The sequence below is a fragment of the Marmota marmota genome, unplaced genomic scaffold (assembly GCF_001458135.2).
Source record: "Marmota marmota marmota unplaced genomic scaffold, marMar, whole genome shotgun sequence".
NCBI classification, from domain to species: domain Eukaryota; kingdom Metazoa; phylum Chordata; class Mammalia; order Rodentia; family Sciuridae; genus Marmota; species Marmota marmota.
In genome coordinates this window covers 10,649,666-10,662,884 of record NW_026000196.1, presented here as the reverse complement: position 1 = coordinate 10,662,884, position 13,219 = coordinate 10,649,666, and positions in this window count along the sequence as shown.

Below are 13,219 nucleotides of genomic sequence, written 5' to 3'. Positions count from 1 at the left end.
GACTCCCAGGTTTTCAACTGGCTCCACTGGACAACCGACACGGCCATTTCCTGGGTAGGGGATCGTGGGGAGGGGCCCAGGCTTGAAGTTTGGTGGGAATCTGAACACTTTCTTGGATATATCGATTAGGAGAAGCTTTGAAACAACCCAGTGAGGACTTGCGTGGGTAAGGGGATGCTCAGGTGTGCAGCTCAGAGGGGAGGACTGGGTTGAGAGGGGGAGCTGGCCTTGATCTTTGTGCAGGTGGAAAGATGCTACGAGTGTGGCTGAAATGACCTATGGAGAGCTGTGGAGGGAGCAGGGAAGGGGTTGGGGCCCAGCTTAGAAGACACCTGCAGGCTAGTGGTCATTCTGAGGAGAACGGAAATGCAAAGGGGAGAGCGGGGCTGCCAGACAGAAAGGAGCAGAGAGAGAGGTGCCTCGGAGGCCCCAGGAGGACGTATTTCTAGAAGGGAATCTTGCTCTGTGGAGAGAAGGAGGTCAAGAAAGACCAGGAGTGAAGAGTGTCTATTAAATAGGGCAACAGGTCAGTCCTCAACCTAGAGTACCTCAGTGTGCTGTCACCAGGAGCCGGGTGGGTTAGAGGAGGAAGGAGGAAGTGGGGCCAGGAAGCAGTGTTGAGGGGCTTCTGGAAGGTCCTGGAAAGGGACGGGATGACTCAGTTGTATGGCATGTCCTTTTGTTCTTCCTTGTTAGCCTCCTCCTACTTCCTGCTGGGCATCTGAATGTGACAGGGGGGTAATAGCAGTGGATATCTTGGGGCCAGGATGAGAAGCCCTAGAGACTTCTGTGTTAATACCCTTGAGCTGCTGAGCCAGTGTCAGCTGCTCCCCAGCTCCAGAGTTTGCTTTACTTGAGAAAAACAAAAACCCAGGTGCTGTTTGCAGTTGAAGATAGTTTGCAGCTGATACAGCATGTCACCTACACTGTTTCACTTAATCCTCTAAATTGCCTTTTGAGGTAGTATTGTAGTTTTCTATTTCACAGACAAGGAGATCAAAGCACAGAGAGGTTAAGAAAGTAGGATCTTAAGTGGCAGAACTCAGTACCCCATCCACAGTACTGGGGATTGAACCCAGGGGCACTTAACCACTGGGCCACATTCCCAGCCCTTTATTATTTATTTATTTATTGGTTCTTTTCAGTTACACATGACAATAGGATTCATTTTGATATAATTATAAAAGCATGGAATATAATTTGTTCTAATTCAGTCTCCAGTTCCTTCCTCTTCCTCCTGTTCTCTTTCCTCTATTCTACTATCTTTCTGCTATTATAGTTTTTTTTTTAAATTAGTGTCTTATGGCTGTACGTGATTGTGAGATTCAGTGTGGTATATTCATATATTTACACAGGAAAGTGAGGTCAGATTCATTCCACTGTGTTTCCCTATCCTTTCCCTCTTTCCTTCCCTTCATTTCCCTTTTTCTACTCTACTGATCTTTCCTCTATTCTTTTTTTTAAACACCCCCCTCCATATTAAATTAGGTTCTTTGTATCAGAGAAAACATTTGACCTTTGACTTTTGTGGACTGGCTTATTTCATTTAGCATAATAGTCTCCAGTTCTATCCATTTACCAACAAATGCCATAAAGTCATTCTTCTTCATGGAGTAATACTCCATGGTGTGTGTGTGTGTGTGTGTGTGTGTATCTGTGTGTGTGTGTGTGTGTATCTCACATTTCCTTTATCCATTTATCTGTTTAAGGGCACCTAGATTGGTTCCATAGCTTGGCTGTTGTGAATTGTGCTGCTATAAACATTGAGGTGGCTATGTCACTGTAGTATGCTGATTTAAAGTCCTTTGGATATATATTGAGGAGTGGGATAGCTGGGTCAAATGATGGTTTCATTCCTAGTGTTTGGAGGAATCTCCATACTGCAGTCCTTTTTATTTTTTATATTTGAGATAGGGTCTCACCAGGTTGCTAAGGGACTTGCTAAGTTGTTGAGGTTGTTCTCAAATCTGCAATCCTCTTGTCTCAGCCTTCCAAATCACTGGGATTACAGGTGTGCACTTCCACGACTGGCAATAAGGTCTTTAAAGAGGTAAGTTAAAGCCAAAGACTTTAGGGTGGGTCCTAGTCCAATATGACCAATAGGACCTTATTAGAAGAGGAGACTTGGACAGACACAAAAGGAAAACTGTGTGAAGACATAGGGAGAAGGTCGTCATCTGCATGCACCAGAGATGTGCTCAGAGAAACCAACCCTGCCAACGCCTTGACCTTGGACTCTTTGCCACCAGAATTATGGAAAACATATTTCTGTAGTTTAACCAACCCTGTCTGATATTTTGCAAACAGGGCCAGTGATGGACATGCGCACCCAGCCATCATCTTCATTGCTGTTCTGTTAAGCGTGATGTCACTGAGGGAGATCAAGAAATCACTTTCTACAGAACTGAACAGGGCTGATCTTTTGTGTAGCAGCTGGAAGGGGGTGGAGAGAAAAAAGGGAAATGGGACCAACGTTTCAGATCTCCTGGGTTCCCTGTGTCCTCAGGCATGCAGGTGGCAGGAACTCTCCAGGTGGCAGGAGGACTTTGTGCCTTGGCTATATGGGAAGCCCCCTCCTGCCTACCCACCAGACTTTGGCAACTGGGGCTCAGAGGATTCTGGGACTCCTGGGATTCAAGGCCAGTGGAAGTGTCCTCTACAGAGTACAAGGCGTCTCCCTTCATTGAGAAAACAGAGCAAATGGCTTCCTTCCCATCTGGAGACTGAGCCTATGTGGGGAGGGATCAAATAAATATTTCTCACCTCTGCCCTTCCCAGCCATGATTCTGGCCTCAGCCTGGACATTCTCTGACTAGCTCCATCTGCATAAACAAGCCTGCCAGATGTGCGTGTTTGAAGCCTTCAGTCATTCACACCTTATTAGAGTTAAAAATAAATAAAAATCTAGTTTACTTAATTACTGCTAGTTGAAACGTGCCCAGGAAATACATAGCTCATTTCAAATGGCCCTGCAATGCAGTAAGTGGAATTACTTCTTTCCTGACCCCTGAAAGGCACTTGTCTCTGCTCTCTGCACAGCAACAACACGGGCAGCCCCTGGGCTCATTGTCTCCCCAGCTTCAGCCTGTGCCCCACTGGAAAAAGTTCCCATATCCCTTTGTGTCCCCTGTGGCAAAATATTTGGAATCTAGCAAAGTTTCAGGAAGACCTTGTTTGGTTGTGTTAAAACTGAAGGGTCTTGGAAATGAAAGGGTTTATAAAGCTGTTATAAATACTAGCCAGAAAAAGGAGCAGGTCCTGGGACAAGTTCCTGCAATGATCAGCAGGGCTGGTAGTAGTTGGAAACACAGCCACTGGACAGGTGCTAAGAAGATTTTTTTCTACTGGAAAATTGGGGAAGAAAAGCATAACGTCTCTTGCTATGGATAAAAGGGGTGGGATTACTGAAAGGAGGGAGAGCTTTGGGGTAGGAAGGCAGTCCCCAAGGAGTCCCTCGGTGGGCAGCCAACTGAGCGTAAGTGTCCAAGATGGGTCAAGACCCAGATTGGAAGTGTCACCCAGGTCTGACCCCAAGTTCTGTAGGTGTTTCAACCTCTTCCTGATTTTCTATCAGATGCAGTGAGAGAATTGGAAGGGATCAGAGACCTCAGGGAGATGAGGAAAGGGGCCCTGCAGGGGCAGGTGGGAGGGGAGGGGAGATGGTGGTGAGGTCACTTTGTCAAGGGTCCAATGCCATCAAGGGACAAATGAGCCTCTTCCTCTACTGACATGGAGCCCAGAAGTGTCCTCTACTCTCTACCCTGTCTCTAGCCTCTGACCAAGCTGGACAGGACCCTGGAGTCTGTGTGTGTCTAATAATCCCCAGCTGATCCTGGTGGAAAGCCAGCATGGGCTTTCCAGACTAGCAGGGAATGGATGATCCAGGTCTGACAGCATTAAGGAAGAGTATTTTTTATTATCTCTTAATTAGATATAAAATAAAACTAGGTATAAACCATTTATGCTTATAGCTCTTACGCACCTATAAAACCAAAGGCAAATTTCAATTAAAAGCTAAAGAAAGTACATAGGCACACATTTTAATAAACATTATTTTGATGGGATTTATGATGAAGCTGTGCTAAAAATAAATGACTATTGCAGACTTCATAATGGAAAGATGCAGCCTTAGGTCTAGTTCTGTATCTATTCTCTATTTTGTTTTTAATAACACACATGCAAAGACCATCTCTTCTCATAAGAATGAGGCAAAATGGTATTGATAATGCCAAGGCTGTATCTGTTAAGACAGGACAATCAGATACTATCTGACCCAAATTTGGCTAGTGAGCAATTCCTAATTGTTGATTTTAATGAGGTGACACTTGGGAAATCTGTAGATTGCTCACGTTCACTTAAAGATATGGTTAGCATTGTAGCCTTATTAAAATCTGCTTTAAATGGGATTTCTTTTTCCATTGCCTTTGAAATGGGAAAAGCAAATACCTTAAATGTATATTCATCACTCACTGTTAATGAACTGCTGAAAATTTACAGGTTGAAAGGATGCACAAGCGGCATCTGCTTCTGCAGCTAAGCACTACATACTGGTCATTTTGAGTCAGTTTCTATTTCCTTGTGCTGTGGGAGTTTCCCCTTTGGTCTTTCTATTTGCACTACTTTGAAATCGGAGTGTGTGCACTGTTTTACTTTGCAAAACACAAATATGGGTACTCCAATCTTGTAGAAGATCTCTCACCAAGGGGCAGCCAGATAAAGTACAATAACATATTATAGATTATCAGCAAATCCTTGTGCAGAACTGAGGGCCCCTGAGAACATGTCTGCAGACCCGAGATTGAGAAACACTGGCTAGAAAATGTAACCATCTGTTTCCTTGAAGAAGACCCAGATGAAGAGACTTCTTCTTCTTCTTTTTTTTTTTTTTTTTACTTCTCCAAAATTGCCAAAGTATCAAGCTGTGAAGACTCTGAAAGCCTGGAACCACTTAGGGTCAGGCATTAAAGCTGTTATGATCTTGCTAAGTGGTTAAGAGAAGCAACCCCACTGCTCTCAGGTGTGCTGAGAATTCTCTAATTCTTGTCCTGAAGATAAACTGAAGGGGACAAAGGAAATTAAGCACTTATGTTGACAACAGCTAGATTAGCGATAACCATTTGGAAAGACTACAATTAAGAGGTAAAGAGCAACCAACTCAGAGCCAGAGGCAGCAGTTCTCAACCTGGTTGCCTATTAGAATCACCAGGGGAGCTATTTAAATACAGCCTGCATGGATCCATCAAGGAAGATTTGAGTTAATTGGTTTGGGGTTGGGCATCAGTGTTTGTAAAAGGACCCCAGGGGATTCTAATGTGTAACCAAGGTGGCCCACCACTGTCCTAGGAAAAGCCTTTTGGTATAATTACATTTAAGGCCACCTGAATTAATCTGTTTGGGGCGGGAAGGGAACCAACATTTATTGAATGCATTGTGCTAACCCTTTAATGAATAGAAATAGCAGTTAACATTTATGGAAAGCTGGCTATATGCCAGGTATTGTTAACCATTTCACCTGAATTCAATCTTCACCACATCCTACTTAATGGAAATTACCTCCATTTTACAAGTGAGGAAATAGGCTCAGTGACACCCAGAAATTTGCTTTAAATCATTTCAACGTAAATAAATATAAAATTGAAAATATCCCAGGGTTGTATAAGAAGGGGTCAGGATCTGAACTATGATCTTTAGCCTTTTTTTTTTTTTCACTGTGTGCTAGCTCAATTAATGCATTCAACAAATATTTACATAGGCTTTTGGTGTGCCTGATACTCAGTATTGGCGTGGTGAAGGTGATCAAGGCAGAATTTCTGCCCTCCAGTCTGATCAGAAAGACAGCCAATTCCAAAACAAAGTGATCAATACTATTAGGGTTGCCCCATTTGTTCAGGACTCTCCTGCCTTTAGCATTGCAAGTCTTACACTCCTGGAAACTTCTTCCTGAATGATTTGGAACAGCTGGCCACCTTAGCTGTCACAGAGGAATGCATGTGGGCTGGGCTAAGTTTGCACGGGGTGGTGCCTATAATGGAGGAGAGATCACGAATGATTAAGAGTTCTTTAGGCAAACAATGGAGGCAGAGTATTCCTCATAAAAGAACCCGGGAACAGCTTAGGCAAAATCTTGGAAGGGAGGTACAGAAAATAGTTTAGTGAAGTTATTTTTTGGGGTAGATGGGGACTGGAGGTAGATGAAACTGGGATCATACTAAGACATTTGGACACAGGAGACAAAGAATTTAAACCCTTTAGGAGTTTTCTAAGTAAGAGAGTCCGATACTTATTTTTTCATTGAAAAATATAACTCTTGTTAGATAGTAGGATGATGATTATCTTAATAATTTTTGTGTAGCTGTAAAGAATACCTCAGACTGGGTAATAAACAGAAAGGCTCTGGCCTCTGGAGAGATCAGCTCTCTGTTTCCAAAATGGCACACGTCAGCTGGGCCTCACATGGCAGAAGATGGAAGGGCAAGAGGGAAGAACTCCCTCCCCCAAGGCCTTTAGAATGACACTAATCCATTCACAAGGGCTCCCCACTTACAACCTGAACATGTCCCCAAAGGCCCCACCTCCCAACACTATCCTATTGGAGATTAAGTTTTCAATATGTGAAAATTTTTTATTTTGAAGGACCTATTCATACCCATAGCTGGGATTCACATAAGGGGAGTAGGCTAGGAGAATAGTTAGGATATTATAACACAGGTGAGACACAAGGTCAGGAGAGAATGACAGCAATAATAATAACATAATCTAATGTTTATGGAGTAAATGTACAGTCATGTTGCTAAGCTCTCAGGTGTGTGATCTCATTGTAGCCTAATAACAAACTCTTTCGTTAGATGCTATTTTACGCCTCTGATACAGAGGAGGAAACTTCGGCTCAGTAAGTTAATTTAAAGTGGCACTGAATGTAAATGATAAGTTCAAAGTCCCCAGCTCTTGCTCTGTGACTTCAAACATTCATGGTCAACTTCCACATAAGGTGATATAAACTAAAGCAGAGGGTACTTATTCATTCAATCCAGCAACATTTATTGAACATTTCCCATGTGCCAAGCACATTTTTGGTTGATGAAGATACATCAAAAAATAAAACACCAACTTTCTGATTCAGTGGATGTTGCATTGCTGTGCATGTTAGAACATGGATAAACAAATAAATAGCGTGCCTTACATGTGGATGAAGTTGGACTCTATTGGTTAGTGATAGGGAATGAGGAGGAGGAGAAGGGCAGCAAGATCCCAGATTTCTGGCTTCAACAATAGGAGTGGAGTGACCAACAGAGACAGGAAGCTCTGGACACAGAACAGGCTTCGGGGAGAGACAAGGAGCTCAGTTTTGGACATGTTGAGTTTGAGGTTCTTGTGGTCAGGAGTGCTTGAAGATGGTCATGGGGCAAATAGAAAATCACTTAAAGCTGGGATCATGGTTGAGGACCAAGGAGCTGGGGCAGAGGGAGAGAGGACTCTGTAGGAGGGGGATGGAGGGGCAGAGGGGAGGATGGAACACACAGGGCAAGTGGTCTTAACCATCAAGGGAGCAGCGAGTACCAAGGCAGGAAGATCCAGCATCCTCAAGTGCCCAGAAAGGATGCTTAGAAAGGGAGCAGACAGTGACTGCTAATAATAATAACAGAATCTAATGTTTAAGGAGTAAATGTACAGTCACGCTGCTAAGCTCTTAGTGTGAGGAAGGAGACACATAAAGTTGGGGCACGTTTTCTTTCAAAGCAATGAGAGGTTAGAATAAAAAGTTTTTTAGCAGAGGTTTGGAGACATAGGAGGAGATAGGTAATCCTTGGAGCAAAGCCCTGGAGATGGGGAGGGTAGAATCCAGAGCAAAGGAGCTGAGGGGTCAGGATGGTGTAACCCTGAGATTGGAAGGGAACAAGAAAAGATGTAAGTCAAGATGTTCAGGAATGCAGAGCAGTGCTTTTTTGGGAAGTGGGTGACACTTGTGGGATAGAAGGGCCAGAGGGGGGCTGGGGTGAGTTGATAGAGGGATGCAGCTTTGGAATCTACCCTGTGGGCAACAGGAGAAAGACCCACCCACCTGGGGTCAGCTGGAAACTTTCCTGTGTCCCCATCCTTCAAAGGCCCAAGTTCTGCCTGGGAATGAAAACACGAGTTTGTGTGAATATGAAATCTAATTTGGGCCTTCGCTGCAAGGGCTGTTGATGCTGGTTGGGGAGTCGCAGCAGGGACAGGTATGGAGGGGATGTTTCTGGACATGGGGGTGAATCCACTCGGAACTGCATGCAGAGACAGCAGCTGCTGTTTTTTCAAGCAGGTTGGGGGTCTGCTGCACAATCAGTGTTAATTTTACCAATGGCCATCTGGAAGATGAACTGCCCCCTCTTCATCCTCTGCTTTTCTGGGGATAGAAGACTTAAACCTGTTTACTTCTGCCCAGCTGGTCTTCGCCTCTCAATCGGATGCAACTTTGATGTGAAAAGAAAAATGCTGAACTGCAAAAGGAGCCGTGGACAGATGGTGCGCCCCTAGCTCAGAGGTTGGGGCCCCTCTCGGCGTTGTGCACCTCGGGACTTTGTGTCCTGTTGAAATCCAGGGAAGAGTTTCTCTGTGGGTGGCACTGGTTGCTGCAGCTCCCTTGGCTGGGACGGCTCTGTCAGCCAATATTATGTCATCACAGGCTTTCTGCAGCATTCCTCGGGGACACTTGAGAAACTGATAGAAACATTTCTCTTTGGCAGCAGCCTGCTATTTCCATGGCTTGACAATGCTAACCAGATGTGAAGTAGGCCAGCAGAAAAGAGGACCGCCCTGGGGGACAGAGGTCCTGACGCACGCTTTGGTCTGACTCTGGGCAAGTCGGATAACCTCATTGAGCCTGTTTCCTAATCTTCAAAACGGAACCTTGATGTGTGAGGTTCGATGATGGTTCAGGGTTGTGAGCATGAGTGTTAAAGAATTGTGCCTATCTTTGAGTTCTTTTGATAATGTCCTTTGGAGGACATATTTTAAAAACAAATGAAGCTGGGTGTGGGGCACGTGCCTGTAATGCCAGTGGCTCGGGAGGCTCAAGCAGGAGGATCTAAAGTTCAAAGCCAGTCTCAGCAATTTAACAAGGCCCTGAGCAACTTAGTAAGAATCTGTCTCAAAATAAAAAATAAAAAGGTCTGGGGCTGTGGATTGGTGGTTAGGTGCCCCTGGGTTCAATCTCTGGTTAAAAAAAACAAAACAAAACAAAACAAAACAAAAAACCCAATAAAACAAAACAAAACAAAAAAAACAAAAAACCCCAAATGAAACATATCTTAAATATAATGCTATTAATTTTGCATAGGTCTAATAATATATTGTTTGCACTCTGAGATATCTACTAATTTAAATAATGAGCCTTCTCATGGTGACAAACCATCATAATAGCTATTAAACTTACAAGGCTCAATATTCCAATCACATGAAAGGACACAATTACCATTCTCTTTCCTGTCCCTTTCCCAGGGTTCCCTCTGCTTTGGTAGGGTGACCAACTACTCCTGCATGGGACTTTCTGCTCCATCATGAAAAGGCCCCAGTCCTGAGAAACTCCTTAATCCCCAGGAAACTGGAATGGTCACCCTACTGCCAACCAATATCATGAGTTTGGCTTTTGTCTATTTGAAAATATTTTGACAAGAGCAATCTTAGTATTTGAAAAATCATCACAGAGAACAAGATAAAGATCTCTCATATATAAAAGTCCATGGTGTTGGGTGGGAATGGGAGCTCCTACCATGGAGTCCCAGATCTTATCACCTATCATCATTGTTTTTTCCATAATTCTTTTCATCATAGTAATTTCCAGCTTCCAGAATTGCTCTCTTTCCACTCTACAAAGGGAAGCTCCCTGTCAGGCTTGGGAAATAGACTTGCATGGATGCCGACAATCTGTGGCCTCATTTCCCAGATTAAGCCATGGTGGACCATAGACTCCATTATCCTTTTGTTTATAATTTATTTTGGGGGAGTTTAAAAAAAGCATCTGTGTACTTGAGACATGGATTTTGTAAATATGCCTGTTTGCCAAATTATCTTTTAGTTTTCCTTGAGTGAATTTACAGCTTTAGGAAAGCCCGGTTTCAGAGAAAGCTTATCATGTGCCAACTGACAAGGAGATTGGAAGGCCTTTCCAGGCCGAAAATAGACCAGGAATGAGGTGTATTTTAGCTTCAGGACTTTCACAAACTGTCTGGCAAATGAACACATTATTATTTTATGAATAAGGCACTGACGTTTCTTTTAAACATTCCAGCTTCAGGCTATCTTACGTTCATGCAAAAAAACGATAAATTATTTATAAAAAGAGGCATGAATATCATATGATAATACTCCCATTTCTAGCAGGGAGTAAAATGAGCTGCAGCTGGTGCTGCCAGCACCGTAGGTGAGGTGACTGCCTCTGGTCATCTCTGTCAACGTTTTCCCCAAAGTTATATTAAGAAGAAGGTGATTCTTATAGTTATTAATTCTCAGCAGTAAAATGGTTAAGATTAAAATATTTACTCCATGTAAAAACTTTGCAAAAGTAGGACCATATATTATAGAGGTGAGAAAATTCTGATAAGGAAAAGAAGAGAATACAAATGTCCCTTGATCACAGGGATAATTGCTATTAATATTGTTGGTACATTTCCTGCCAATTTTTTCCTCTTGTGTCCTCTGACTTTAAGTCAACTGTTAATCCCAGAGAATGGAGAATGTCCGTCTTCCAGAGGATTATGTTGTTTGCTTAAAACTCATTTCCTCTAGGCTAAACTGGCCAATAGGACCAGAAAGTAAGCGAGCAATGTCTTATAGTGGTTTCTGCTCTGAATTTGAAGGCAGAAGTCCACAAACCTTGAAGGTTGCAGAAACAATTTACAGTTCAGTGTCTTCTGTCATGTCACAGATCTTTCTTTATTGCTCTGATATCTTATTAATAATTAACATTTGCTGAGCCCTTACTATTTCTTAGGTATTGTGCTAAGTATGTTACAAGTATTAGTCCTGGACCTACTCCCATGAGATCAGTCTCCTTAGCATCTCCAACTTATAAGTGAGGAAACTGAGGCATAAGGAGTTCAATCAAGGTCACATAAATAGTAAATGCTGTATCAGAATTAAATCACTCCTCTTGTATCTATTGTGTCTGTATAAATATATATGTTCATATATTATATGTATGAATATACATCTCCCCCGTTGTTTGGTCTGAATTATTTCTGAAGACTTTCCCTCTATGTTTGAAATGGTCAGTTACCATTTTTTTGGCTACCCTATAATCCACATTTTTTATTTTTTGGTACTGGGATTGAACTCAGGGATGCTTAACCACTGAGCCACATTCCTGGTCCTTTTTCATTTTGATACAGGGTCTTGCTAAGTTGCTTGAGGCCTCACTAAGTTGATATGGTTGGCTTCGAATCCTTCTTCTTCAGCCTCCCAAGTCACTGGGATTACAGGTGTGTGCCACCACACCCAGCCAGGTGTCCTTATTTTTGGGACTCCTCCATTGGTATGAGCCATGGTGCAGGAGGATCCTGCCTCCCATATGAAAGATGAAGGGGGTGGATATGCCTTCTCCCCCTCCTGGAACAGATAGGGCAATAATATGTCACTTAGGCTAGCCAGTCAGATGCTGCAGCCCTGGACTTGGAATTTAAACCAGTGATGCAGTCTTCATGTTAGTGAACTGCAGACTGGAAATCACTCTTCTAGTGGCAGTGGCATCTACTGTGCAGTGACATTAAAAGGCAGCTGTGATGGTGATGCCTTCAGGACATCTGCTGGACAGTGCTGCTCTCTAACGAGACTTTTCTTGCATTTGCATTTTGGCTTTGGCTTCACACTCCAGCCAGACATGGTTCTATTTTCTGAGAGTCATAGCTGAGGTGGCATCCATGACTCCCCCTTCCTCAACAGAATCTTCTCTCTCTCCATAATTTTTCTCAGAGGTCCACTTTAACCTCAATCCCAAAGTAGGTCTAGTTCAGTCAGTGCCTGATATCCCCCAGGTGGCTAGAATTCAAGAGGGACCAGTCAGATTATGAAGGGGCTTTCTATTCCACATTGGAAAAAGTAATTTTCTCTTCCATTTGCTCTATGTGAACAAGAAGGAAGGCCACCTGATTGCCACTTGTGACCAGGGGGCTTTTCTTCTCTAGTTGATGCAGATACTGTGGACAGCAGAGTGGAGAGGTGGAAAGATTCAAGGTCTGTGGCATCACGTGCTGCAGAATCAGCCAACCTTGAGCTTCCCTACCTGGATGTACTTCCTTTATGAAAGAAAAGAGATGTCCTTTTGTATTTATGTCAGTTAAAGTGGAGTCTTTTTAATTTATAAGGCAATTTAAAGCCATCAAATATTTAACAGTTCATTAAAAATAATAAAGTTTATTAATAAATGTAATAAACACCAATATATTATAAACAAAATTAATTACTAACAAAAATTAGTAATTAATTAAAATGATGTTTATTAACATCAACAACATATTTTTTATGAAAGATAACTAGTTTTCTTTTTTCTTTTTTAATTTTTTATTGTGGGTTGTTCAAAACATTACAAATTTCTTGACATATCATATTCGACACTTTGATTCAAGTGGGTTATGAACTCCCACCTTCACCCCATACATAGATTGCAGAATCACATCAGTTACACATCCATTGATTTACAAATTGCCATACTAGTGTCTGTTGTGCTCCGCTGCCTTTCCCATCCTCCACCCTCCCCCCTCCCCACACATACACACACCCACATCCCATCCCAGAACTCAAAGAGTAAAGTGTTCTAAGGAAACTCCTGGGGAGAAAGGCCTGATAGCAACAGTCACTGGCCTACAGGCGATAGCCCCGCATCTGTGCAATCCCACCAAATGTTTCCCAGTATTTAAAAAAAAATTAGGAGAAATCCCAATTTTCTGCTCCAATACACAGCCTCTTTGTTGACATCCCATCAGCTCTCCCTAAGGTACCAAGCAGTAAACACAGGGGATCCCATCAGAGGGTAAACTACCTCCAGACCACCTTTCCCTCCTTCCAATTTGATCTCCCGTCTTAAAAGGTGGAAATTATTTTGCAGACAGGGAAATAAGATTAAGATTAATGGTAGAATAGGATGTCTACCATGAATAGAAATAAATAGATAGAAAACAGAGCAATGATTTGTTTTTTTGTTTTTGTTTTTGTTTTTTTGGTGTTTTTTTTTTTTTTTTTTTTTTTTTTT